Below are 12,600 nucleotides of genomic sequence, written 5' to 3'. Positions count from 1 at the left end.
CAGTTCAGCTGTTCGGTTAAGTTTGGTCTGGCTTGAATTTCGCGCAATGCTACACGAAGGCTATCTGCGCCAGTCATCCCTAATTTAGCAGTGAAAGACTACAGCGAAGACAGCTAGTCATTATCACGCACTACCGACTCTTTGATTACTCTTTACCAAGGAATAGTGGAACTGGCCGTCACATTATATATTAGTCCCCATAGTTGAGAGGGCGAACAAGTTTATTAGGGTGGGGGTTCAAAATTATCTTCAGATTGCGAGTCAAGCGCCCGAAATCCCTGATTATGCCAGGTCTTATCCGGTTACCCGCAAACGCCTAGTAGACGGCGGGTGCTTAACTGTTTGAGCTACCCTTGGTGAGCAGTTCTAAATAACAGGTGGCTACATCTGAACACGGGCCGTTTAAGCTTAGGTGTTGTATTGACTGTCAGTCAGAATAAAAACATCCAGCACTAGATATATAACTATTCATCTATTGCAACGTTTACATACACACACACACACACACACACACACACACGTGACGGAGTGCTATCGCATAATACACATTGTACTTCTGGATAACAAATAATACTCACACAAAGTGGTGGTGGTGCCCTTGCGCGAGATCTTTTTCAGCTGCTACAGCGCACATTTGAGTTTCATCGTTTCACTCACACACACACACAAAAAAGAAACGTTTAGCAGTTAATAACACCACCCCTATTAAGCCAAAAGTTCATCTTTATACAAAGAAAACGCATATCTGTAAGGACGTCCTGCTTTTCTTCTCATCCCATTTTCTACTAAACAACAGCTTACTTTAAAAGTGTTATATAATTTGAGCTGGCGCTAAAATGGTTGTTTGAGCAATTGATAGCATAAATATTGTCTCGAAAACTACGACATCTGTCAGCCAGTCTGATGAGTCCTGGAAACTGATAGAACGCCTCACTGGATATAGCATTATACATTACGTTATTAGAAATATGTAATACATACAACGCATAATGATAAGGTAACAATATTGTAAAAGGTTAATAGTCTACACACACAAAAGCAATCGGCACTAATGTCGAAACATTTCTAAGATCATGCCTTCAAAACAGCTGCTCTTAAGTCCCGGGAATCAGTACTTATATATTAGCAATACGTTCATGATACAACCAGACGAACACACAAAACAAGATTCGACGACTCAGAACCATCTGAAAAAGACATCTTGGGACACATTTCACGACAGAAGCTATTAGTCACTATGCATACAAACCACAGAAGTTAACAGGAAACCCACAGATACAAATAACCTTACTAGGCACTACACTACTCCAACAGAGTAAAGAATTGATTGATTTAGTGTTTTATGGCACAAAGCAGCGAGGCTATCTGCGCCAGACATTCGGTAAAAATGTAAAAAATATATAAATAAATGTAGTAATAGACATAAATGGAAATAAAGGTAAAACAAAAACGTATAATACCAATGTTGACACCTAGTCTACAATGTTAAGATAGAAGGCAGAGTATAAGAAGTTGTAAGGTATTTACTCTAGCAAAAAGGTAATGATCATAACCCGCCAGGAAGACTAACAGGTAAGTTCAAGAACCACCGTCAATCACCTGAAATTGGCCTTTCCAGTCCTGGTTCCGGGTTATGTGTCATAGCAGCTATTATCAAAATGTAAAAGAATAAAAGTTTTAAAAGACACTCCGCAAAATCGTAATAATGAGTAGCCAAATGTCCAGTAAAAAGATAAAAGTCAAGTAAATGGAGTAAAATTTGTAAAAGTAATTGAAGATAAAAGCAAAACGGCAATTAAAACAGAAAATGGCGTAAAAACCAATGTTGACATCCAGTCAACAAAGTTGAAAAGTACTACCTGTAGCAGAATGGTAATGATCATAACCCGCCAGGAAGACTAACAGGTAAGTATAAAAACCACCGTCAGTCACCTGAAGTTGGTCTTTCCAGTCCTGGTTCCGGGTTATGAGTCAATATGGCCAGTACTAAAAAGTAAAGTAGTAAAAGTGTGAAATGATATGCAGCAAAAGTATAATAACAACTCGCCAGAACGACTAACGAGTAGTTCAAACGGATAGTTCAAACAGTAGCGTCAGTCACCTGAAGTTGGCCTTTCCAGTCCTGGTGTCGAGTTATTTAATGTTCTGGCCATTGTCCAATGTCAAATTGAATGAGAGAGATTAAAACTGTAAAAAAGGAACCACAATTAAAAAGGTGTAATGAATAAATATGCAACACTTAAATGAGATTAAAAAGATTAATGGCCATTAAAAAATTAAAAACATTATCAAGGTGGACAGAGTCGCCATCACCAACAACTCTGTCCAATGTTACAGACTGACCCTGGGAAAAAATATGTTTAAAATATTGCCGTCGTTGAGAATTGTAACGATGGCAAGAAAGTAAAACGTGGCTGATAGTGATTTGAGTGTTACACAAACTACACATTGGTGCATCAGTTCCAGATAAAAGAAATTGATGAGTTAAAAAACTGTGACCAATGCGTAGCCCAGTGAGAACAACTTCCTCCTTCCGAACTTTACGGAAGCTAGATGGCCAAAGTCCAATTTTGGGTTTGATTTGAAAAAGTTTGTTGTCGCGTTGCTCACTCCAAGTGGACTGCCAGCTGGCACGGAGCCGAGCCTTGAAGACAACACCATAGTCCATGTACGGAATAGGCATAGGAGTGATGGTGCTGAAGCAGACACATTTAGCTGCCATGTCTGCAAGCTCGTTCCCGCGAATACCAACATGGCCTGGTATCCAGAAAAACTGGATTGAAGTAGCTGCTAATGAGAAATGGGCCAGTCGGTTTCGAATATCAGCGAGAATAGGATGTGAGCTAACGTGTAGCGATTCCAAGGCAGGTATAGAACTAAGCGAATCAGTATAAATAGTGCAGTTGGTGTACTGCTCAGCTGCAATATGATCCAGGGCAAGAGATATGGCATACAGTTCAGCAGTGAACACAGAAGCTGTAGAAGGGATTTTGCGCGCAATTACTGACCCATAGCAAACCAAAGCAGAGCCCACTGAATTACCTGATTTGGAACCATCTGTATAAATGGGAACTGAATGACTGTTTGAAAGATATTCATTGAATAAAAGACGGTTTTTCCAATCTGGAGTATCTGCCTTTTTTTTAGGTGACTGAAAGAAAGGTCACATTTGGGGGCTGTAATAAGCCATGGTGGGATGGGCCGACCTGTGGAATCTGCAATGTTATCCAAGGACAAACCCAATTCATCCAATTGCGCCCGGATGCAAAGGCCAAACGGAGCAATGACAGATCGTCTGTTCTGAAAAAGTACTGCCCACCGAGGAAGGAAAACACATTTCCAGGTGGGATGCTTTGGTAAGGAATGAAGTTTCGAAGTATATTGTAAAGATAGTTGCAAACGGCGAAGATGTAGAGAAGGTTCATGAGATTCAATGTATATACTTTGAACTGGAGAGGTACGGAAAGCCCCAGTGCAGAGTCGAAGTCCTTGGTGATGAATGGGGTCCAGCATCTTTAAAGCCAAGGGTCTGGCAGAGCCATAGACCATTGATCCATAATCGAGTTTCAATCTAATAAGAGCACGATATACCTTTAACATTGAACAGCAATCTGCCCCCCCAACTGGTAGAAGAGAGAACACGGAGGATGTTCAGTGTTCTTGTGCATTTGACCCAAAGCTGCTTTAAGTGTGGTATAAAGGTCAGTTTACGATCAAAGATAAGCCCCAAGAACTTGGTCTCTGGGACCACTGGCAGCAAAACTTCACCGATATGAAGTTCAGGATCAGGGTGAATACCCCGTCAACTGCAAAGGTGCATGCATACAGTTTTGGAGAGAGAGAAATTAAAGCCGTTCGCCAGAGTTCACTTCCGTACACAATTGAGGGCAGTTTGTAGTTGCCGCTCAATATATCTCATGTTTGACGACTGACATGAGATGTGAAAGTCGTCGACATACAGCCCATTCGCAACAGTGAGAGGGAGTTGTTTAGTGATAGCATTAATATCTATGCTGAAAAGTGTGGCACTCAAAACACAACCATAAGGGAATTCAAGTTCCTGTAGAAAACAATGGGAAAGTTTAACCCACACGAACTTGGAATCACCTGTCTATTTAAAACTTTTTAATAAAAATAGGCAAATGGCCACGTAACCCATATATATGGAGGTCTTGCAAAATGATATACCTCCACGTTGTATTATAAGCCTTCTCAATATCAAAGAATATTGATACAAGATGTTGGCGGTTGAGAAAGGCTTCTCTGATAGATGTTTAAAGACGAATTAAGTGGTACATGGTGGAGAGCTGTCGTTGAAACCCACACTGGGTGGGCAAAAGGATGTTGTTTCATTCAAAGAGCCAAACAAGACAAGCATTAATTATCCTCTCTAAGGTCTTACAGAGACAGCTCGTCAAAGCAACTGGACGGTAGTTTGAAGGAATCTTGGGATCCTTCCTAGGCTTAGAGAAAGGTAGGGCAATAGCCTGATGCCAGACATCAGGAAAAACATTCTCCTGCCAGATCTGGTTAAAAACAATCAGAAGAAGCAACAAAAGCAGGATATAGATGGCGCAGCATTTACTAGTGTACATCATCAGATCAAACCAATGTACTGCCAGACCAATGAAGGGCCAGTTTGAGTTCCATCAATGTAAAGGGATGATTATAGTCAGAGACAATTAGCTTGAAAGGAAAGAAGTGATTGCTTTGCCCGAGTCTTGATGGTTAAGAAGGTCGAGGAAGAAGCAGAAGTGCTAGATACCCGGCAAAACCTTTCACCTAGAGTATCCGCGATGCTCCTGGTGTCAGTTACTTCCTGGCCAGAGAGCAAAATCGAGAGGGGAACAGAATTGTATTGCCCACTGACCTTTCGAATCTTGTCCCATATGACTTTGGAACTGGAGGTAGAAGATACGCTGATTATGAACTTAATCCAAGATTCCTTCTATCTTTGATGTCTCACCCACAGAGCATGTGCACGGGCTTGCTGGAAAGTGATGTGGTGCGAGAGTGTAGAATACCAACGAAAAATACTTCAAGCCCGTTTTTTAACCTTCCATGTCACGTGGCAGGCAGGATTCCACCATGAACGAGGATATCGTGGAAAACAGTCAGCTGCTGCTGCCACAGAGTCGTCTATTGATGGCTTACAGACGATGGCAGGATCAAGTTCTGCAAGAGCAGTGAAAGAGGGCCAGTTGGCTTGATCAAGCTTCCACCGGGACACTCGGGTCGAGTGGCATCGACCACAGCCAGTCTCTCTCAAAATTATAGGTAAATTACCACTGCCTCGGGAATTATTTGTCAACTTTCCATGATAAGTGGGAGAATAGTGAAGGGGAGAAAATTGAGAGATCAACACCAGTAAAGGACTGACTAGGTGTATGGAAATAAGTATAACAACCACTAATGAAAAGAGAAAGGTTGAGATCAGAGAGCCTATGCTCTACAAAAATGACCCCTCCTATCAATATCAGCACTTCCCCAGAGGAAATGATGTCCATTGAAGTCCCCAGGATTAAAAAGGGAGACAGCAACTGTTTAATGAGAGCACCAAGGTCTGATTGATCATAGGTCTCTCCAGGCGACAAGTAGAGAGACAAACAGAACAAACCCAAGGAAACACGGATGGGTATGGTATCCAAAGGTGTGTCGGGTGGCAAAGACAGTGTGGCACATGCTGATCATCCAACAGAGCCACCCCTCCATGCACTCGTCCATCACGCAACCTGTCATTTCTGTACAAAGGAAACCGCTGAAAGATGTCTGTATCTGCAGGGTTTAGAAACGGTTCATGTAAGGAAAGACATACAGTATGGTAGGAAGCAATCAGTGTTTTGATGTCATCCAAATTAGAACGTAAACCTCGACAGTTCCATTGTATCAAGGTGGCCATTTTTATTAAAATGTAGGTGAATCGGGTGGAGAACCCTTCTGTTTATGACCACGTCTTTCTTTACTTTCTTTATTCAAGGGAGGTCTGTCGTTCTCCATGGATCCTGCCCTGGATCGATTAGGCAGGTCTTTTTAGTTGGAAGAGGATTCCAGCAGCTGAGAACGTGAACAAATGATCGTTTTACATCTTGGGGTGGGAGAAGATGTACCCGAGGAAATGCCCGTACCTGGAACCAAAGGAAGTGGGGATCTTGGGATTTGTTGGAATGTACGTGATGGACAGAGATGGGTGTTGAAGTTCATTCATTAATTTTTCAACCATGCAGGTCAAAGACTTTGCATATGGTTTGAGAATGATTCTTCTGGAGGTACAGAGAAATCCGTCTGCATTCCCACTGTAGAAGTGGAACGAAGTGCAGCAGCATATGTCCGAGATGAAGTGGTGGACAGTAACTTTCAAGCCTCAAAATAAGTAGTGTTATGAACTGTTTTCAAACGCTGCACCTCTTTCTTCCAAACTCTTAGGGCAAGAAAAAAAATAGAATGGGTGAGAGCCATTGCAATTGACGCAATGAGGGTCCGTTTCACGCTCACACGCATTGTGGTCCTTGCCACCGCAACGAGCACACGTCAAGGAACCACAACATGATATCTTCGAGTGACCGAACCACTGACACTGGAAACATCTAAGAGGGCTTGGAATGTATGGCCATACCTTGCAATTAAGATAACCTGCTTTGATGATGGAGAGAGATGAATGTAGTGATGTTAAAATGAGGACATTGGTCGGCATCGTAATTCCTTCTTTACGAGTTGAGATACGCCTCACTGCAGAAACTCCTTGAATGGAAAGCCAGCGAGAATCTCCAACTCTGGGATGTTCTTCAAATCCCTCTCAACAATAACTCCTCGTGGCGAATTCAAAATAGCATGGGGCATAACCACAATGGGTATATCCCCAATCGACTTTGAATGCAAGAGTTCACTGTGTTGAGATATGGATGTTTCCACCAATATGTCACCAGAGCGAAACTTTTTTGACTGATTTAAAGAGCCAGCAAGTCACTTTGAATAAAAAAGGGAGACATTTGCTCTAAAGGTTTGTCTGAAAAAGTGTAATATAAAAAAATGATGTACAGATGTTGGAGATTGCTGCTCAGAATCTTCAAGACGTGGTCGTTTACCTATCGACTTTTTTTCACTATTTTATTTAAGTTTTGATATGAGGATCCATAAGAAAAAAATGTTTCGGCTCCCACTGACTCCACCCACCATGGAACCCTACAATGCCGAAACAAGGGCACTGCAGCAACACCATGGTTTTGAACACTAAACCAAAACACCAGCATCAGATACAATGGCCATAACACCTACTGAGAACATCCAACACTGGTACTTGGTTGAACCTAGCCCAAGTGGACCAGCCGATTGACCCTATAGGGCATCCCAAAGCCGCCAAAGTGGTGTTTTAGGGTTGGACCCCTCAACTACCAGGATCCTCTCCTCCTCTTCACGAATCACCACGTGCGGCACACACATGGGTGAATGTTTAGATCCCAGGGAAAGTCCGGACAAAAAACACCATTTACAACACAACAGACATAAAATAGTGTGCACTACTGATTTATCTGTAAATATGTCACCACGCTTGAGAAGAAATCATAAGTTAAGGGTGTAATAAACTAACGGGATATAAACCACAACTGACTGGCAAGAAAAATGGCCTCCTTCATCACAGAAACTACGATATTTAAATAACTTCAGAAGTGCTGCGCACTGATACATAAAATTATTTTGAAATATTAGCAAAGGGAAGGAAGGAGAAAAACATATGTTGGCATGCTTTAAAAATTGAGGGGCCAGGACTCGTATCTCCACATCATCCATCACCACATGCAACTCTACACGTGGTTAAAGCCGTAATGACAACGGTCACATAAGCTCTTCCAACACTGTTTTGGATAATTACGCAAGGCTACACACAGAACAGTGTGTTAGTCATCCTTAGTTTAGAACTGATAGACGGAAGTCAGTTTGTCAACAGCATCCACCGCCAACACAGAAAGTATTTGGATTTCACCGAGCCTCCAAGTAGGAGCATGATTTTGTTTTAAAGCGACACAAACTATGGAGCCACAAACAAACATGTACACACACCTACACGTGGATTTAAGAATCGTCATGTGTACATCAGTTGCGCAACAACGGCTACTCAACAAGTGCTTAAACTCGTAATATAAGAAGGCCAGTAGTACTTTATGCCATTTGGTTAATTACGAATATTGTTTAAGTTGTAGTAATGAAACGTGTTGGAATAGAATGAGCTTACAAATTAGCATATTTTTAACTTCTGGCAAAGAATGTTTAATTTTATTAAAAAGATATAAAGTCGGTTCCTCCATCAGTCATGTTCTTCATAAATATTTGCTTGTAGTCAACCTGCCTGAACTACATTCAAAATGTGTAGTGTTGTAGTTATCTCCAAACAAACAAAAACTCTTAACAAGGCACCTACTTGTATTATGTAAGAATTTCCAATCGTATTAAAACTGACTTGTACCATTTACTACAAAACAATATACACGATTGTCTGCGACTGTTTCCTCGTACAAGTAAGTGTAATTACTACGACAAATTAAACTTCGACGAGTTCAAATTTCAAACAAACAACCCCAATATGGTCATAGTTATCCCATTACATCCGTCTTTACAAACCTATCGTCAATGCCAACCAATGCGATGCGCCACTTCTAATAGCTGAGCTTTCAGGTCAAGGGTTTGTCTTTTTTTTTAATCCACATATACGTATAAATTCTCGAGATGTCAAGGTCAACTAACTCATGGTGTATCTTAGCGTCAAAAAGGCAGTTTTCTTGTTCAACTAATATATTTGAAGTCAAGTCTGACCTATTTCAAACAACTTGTTCTGCTTATTTCACTTGTTTTTGAGTTTCGTGCAAAGTTACACAAAAGCTATCTATGCTTGCCGTCCCTAATTTAAAAGCGTAAGACGAGAGGGAAGGCAGCTTATCACCACCCACCGCCAAGTTTTGGGCTACTCTTTTACTAACGAATAGTGAGATTGACCGTCACATGATAATGTCCCTATGGCTGAAAGAATGAGCATGTATGGTGTGACGCGGATTCGAAACCGCGACTTCAGAATACGAGTAAAGCGACCCATAACGTTTTTTAGTTAACGCTGTGTCTTATTCGAATGGCAGGTACAATATGCATATTATTGAAGGATTTTGTTATAATGTTTCGAATTTTGAGTTTTGTTGTTATTTACAATACCGCGTGACAATAACGATTGGCTAAAAGTAACTATACAGTTGTACACTCAGTGAGTTTGTCACTTTACTACGCACATAGCAACTATATACTACCCCTTACGCCACTGACAGGTACCGTACACCGTGTCGTTACGAATCCCTCGTCTCTAACTCCAAAAAATGGTACAACTAACTCTGTTATATCACTAGAACTATAGAAGCTTTATATCGCTTACCAGAAAGTGTTTAATACACACATAACTAAAAAGGCTGTTTCTTTTTCACAAATATCTATCCATATAGTGTCAAAAAGAGGATGAAACAATCTTTAGCCACGTGGTTACATTTTCTCAATGAGGAATGGCTGAATACTGAATGTTTTGTTTCGTGCTTCTCCTATATTGTGACAATGGACTTCCTTCGAGTCTTATTGTAACCTTTTTCTTTGACCTTGTCAACATTTTGCATTATACTACTGTGACGTCGCCAGTGTTTCCACAGTCGGCCAGTTCTGTAAATTGCATTCCTTACTGGTGGACCACGAAGATGGCATATACAGACCACTGAAAGTCCTGAATGTGATCCGTTATTACAAGCGCTCTAAGCAGCACGGGTCAGAAAAATTTCCCACGGGCAACAAGTGGTGTCACTTTTGGGCCGCAGGAAGCAGCATCTGTTGTATCAGACGGAGACGAGGTAACACTATGGAAATCAAAATAAACTTTGTTTACTTGTTTACCGCCAGTCAAAGTTAAAGGCAGTAAACCCAGCCCTTGCAAAAGACCCATAAATATTACAATAATGGTTAAACATTATCCGTAGAAATGTTTAGATAATTATGTATCACCAATCCATACACGCCCAATCCTGACCCACTTCTTTGTTAGAGGTCTCGTTTCTTCACGATCAAAATGATATTGCATTACACATTATGCTTCTGTGAACCAACATGTTCAGTTTATTAGCTTCTTTGACGTTCCTAATTGTAAACTGAAACACTATAAGGAAAGCAACTAGACAACAGTACCCATATTACCAGGCTGAACAATGGTATCTGCCTTCACTCATATAACACACCCATGGCTCTAAACTGTGGAGCACATTTTTAAGGCAACGGGCCACGAACCACAAACCCTCAAAGTCACAGTTACAACGTGTTCGCCTCTCGACCGCGACTGGACACGTACACGATGGAAACTTAACTTACTGTTAAGTATTTTCCTTTGTTCTATTTGCGGATCGTTAATATTAACCGTTCACTTGTTTAACAGTTTTTAAGTTTTGTCACAGCGACTGCATTAGGTTCTTGCCCGGGGTTTCCTTCCTGTCTCCTTGTTATTTACCACTGTGCCCTTGCGTTTTAAAATCTGACTAAGAAAAATACATATCCAAAACAAAGAAAGAACAAATATTTGATCGCCCTGGAGTTACACTCGAATAACTGACATGTTAATAAGGAAACTGAGAAAGAAGCCTCTCCCCCTCACCGTGGCACAGCAGTAGGTATAAGGGTTTAAAACGCTAGAATCTGAGTTTTGATACCCGTGGTGGGCAAAGCACAGCAGCTCATTGTATACGTTTGTGCTAAATTACAAACAAATACAAGAAAGTAAAATTGTTAAATAAAGGCCACAATACAAACGCGAATTTTATCCACCCACTCAGGAACCACGAACAATGTTCTCAGGAAATGTTTTTCGGTATGGATAATTTCTAAAAACAATATATATATAAATTAAAAATAGGGTCTGCTCTTTTAACACCGAACAGCCATTTTTAACGTGCAATAAAAATGACAAATTACACAGAAAGGTGTCCGAATTATTCACTTGATAAATAAATGTGAGGCTTAGGCATGATTTCTGTTCAAAAGTTGCCAATAACAAAAACGCACTTATCTCCCTCTCGTGTCAAATATACACAATTCACTACATGTAAATATATTTTTTCTAACACCATTAATACGAATTGTTTCTGTACTAACAACGGCGTTATTGAATTTCGCATTTTTTTCTCTCAGAAATAAACAATACAAATTAAAGTTCTTTTCTTGTTATTTAACTTGTGCTAAGCACAAAGCTACACAATGGGCTATCTTTTCTGTGTCCAACGCGAGTATCGAATCCCGGTTTTTAGCGTTCTAAGCCTTGAGACTTACTCAGGGAGAAATAATTTTTAAGACCTCTTTCATTGTCCTTCCCAGTTTTGATCTTATTTTTAACTCGGATGCCCAAAAATGGATTTCAACTAACGTCCTTTCACTGTTCCTTCACAAAGGAATATTTTCATAAATCGCCGCCTAACTTCGTATTAACTGATCAAGCCGCCAAAAACAAGAGATGCAACACGCGTCTGATGGGAGTGACCCAGTCCTGACGCCAATTATACAACTCTTCTACTGATAGGGTGATTAGCCTGCGTTACAAGATTAACAGTTGTATCGTGTGTAGCAGTATAAAAACAAACGAATGTTTATGATGTATTGGGTTTCTTTACTACTGTGATATGCTTTTGTTAACCATCTAACTACAGTTATAGTGTAAAAGTTACAAAACTAGACCTGGTCTGTAACGTTCTGTGAATAAACAATAATAACTATTATCATCTTTCACAGACTGAAGTGTAGTCTATTCCTGAACATCCAGAGTTATCCCAACCATCGTGTTGTATATTTTCTTCCACGGAATGAAAAGAAAGGACTTCCCCTCTTTAATATTCGGAGTTATCGTAAACAACTGTCACATTACGTATTATTCTGGATAATATGAAAAGTGTTTGTTTATAATTAAAAACAAAGCTACACAACGGACTATCTGAGTTCTGCTTGCCACGGGTATCGAAACCCAGTTTCTAGCGTTGCAAGTTCGCAGACAATACTGCTGTGACACTGAGGGGCAATATTAAAACAAATTACCTTCCCCCCAAACATTCGCAGCAATCCCAAACAACTTAAGTAAAATTTCTCCTATATAACGAAAAGGAAGAGCCAGTTTTCTTTTTCCTCACCCCCAAACATTAGAAATTATCCAAATTATCCAATATTCACTCAATCGAACTGGACATGGTGTGAACCAGTAGTTAGCGTGCGAAGATTTACGCTTTGTGGTCTGTTGCCGCAAAAACGCTGGTGGCATTTCTAGGAAACGGTTGCACTACAAGAGCGACTTGGAAATCCCAGTGTTAGATCAGTTATAATTAGCCCAACAATTCGCGGAAGGTGTTGGTCATAAAGAGTCTATTCTATTAATCCAAAATTACGGGCAACTACATGCAGACGGCTTTGTGATAAAATACCGAAACATCTCTTAACTACAAGACGTGGATATAAAATTACCAACGGACATGAGAAGACGCCCCCCTCTCACTCCATACAGATACATATTGAAAATGTCTCTTTAATATGGAACAAAGCACTATTCTATACACA

The 12,600-nt window shown here is 40.5% G+C and overlaps 1 protein-coding gene across 7 annotated transcripts in view; it reads right to left on the bottom strand.

Moving 5' to 3' along the window:
* The window catches only part of LOC143257432 (actin-binding LIM protein 3-like), an 85,935-nt gene that overhangs the window by 67,713 nt on the left and 5,622 nt on the right, over positions 1 to 12,600 (bottom strand). The window lies entirely within an intron of this gene.

This window comes from Tachypleus tridentatus, chromosome 7 (assembly GCF_004210375.1).
Source record: "Tachypleus tridentatus isolate NWPU-2018 chromosome 7, ASM421037v1, whole genome shotgun sequence".
Classification (NCBI taxonomy): domain Eukaryota; kingdom Metazoa; phylum Arthropoda; class Merostomata; order Xiphosura; family Limulidae; genus Tachypleus; species Tachypleus tridentatus.
Note: the sequence above shows the minus strand (reverse complement) of the source record. Positions and strands in the feature narration are given on the sequence as shown.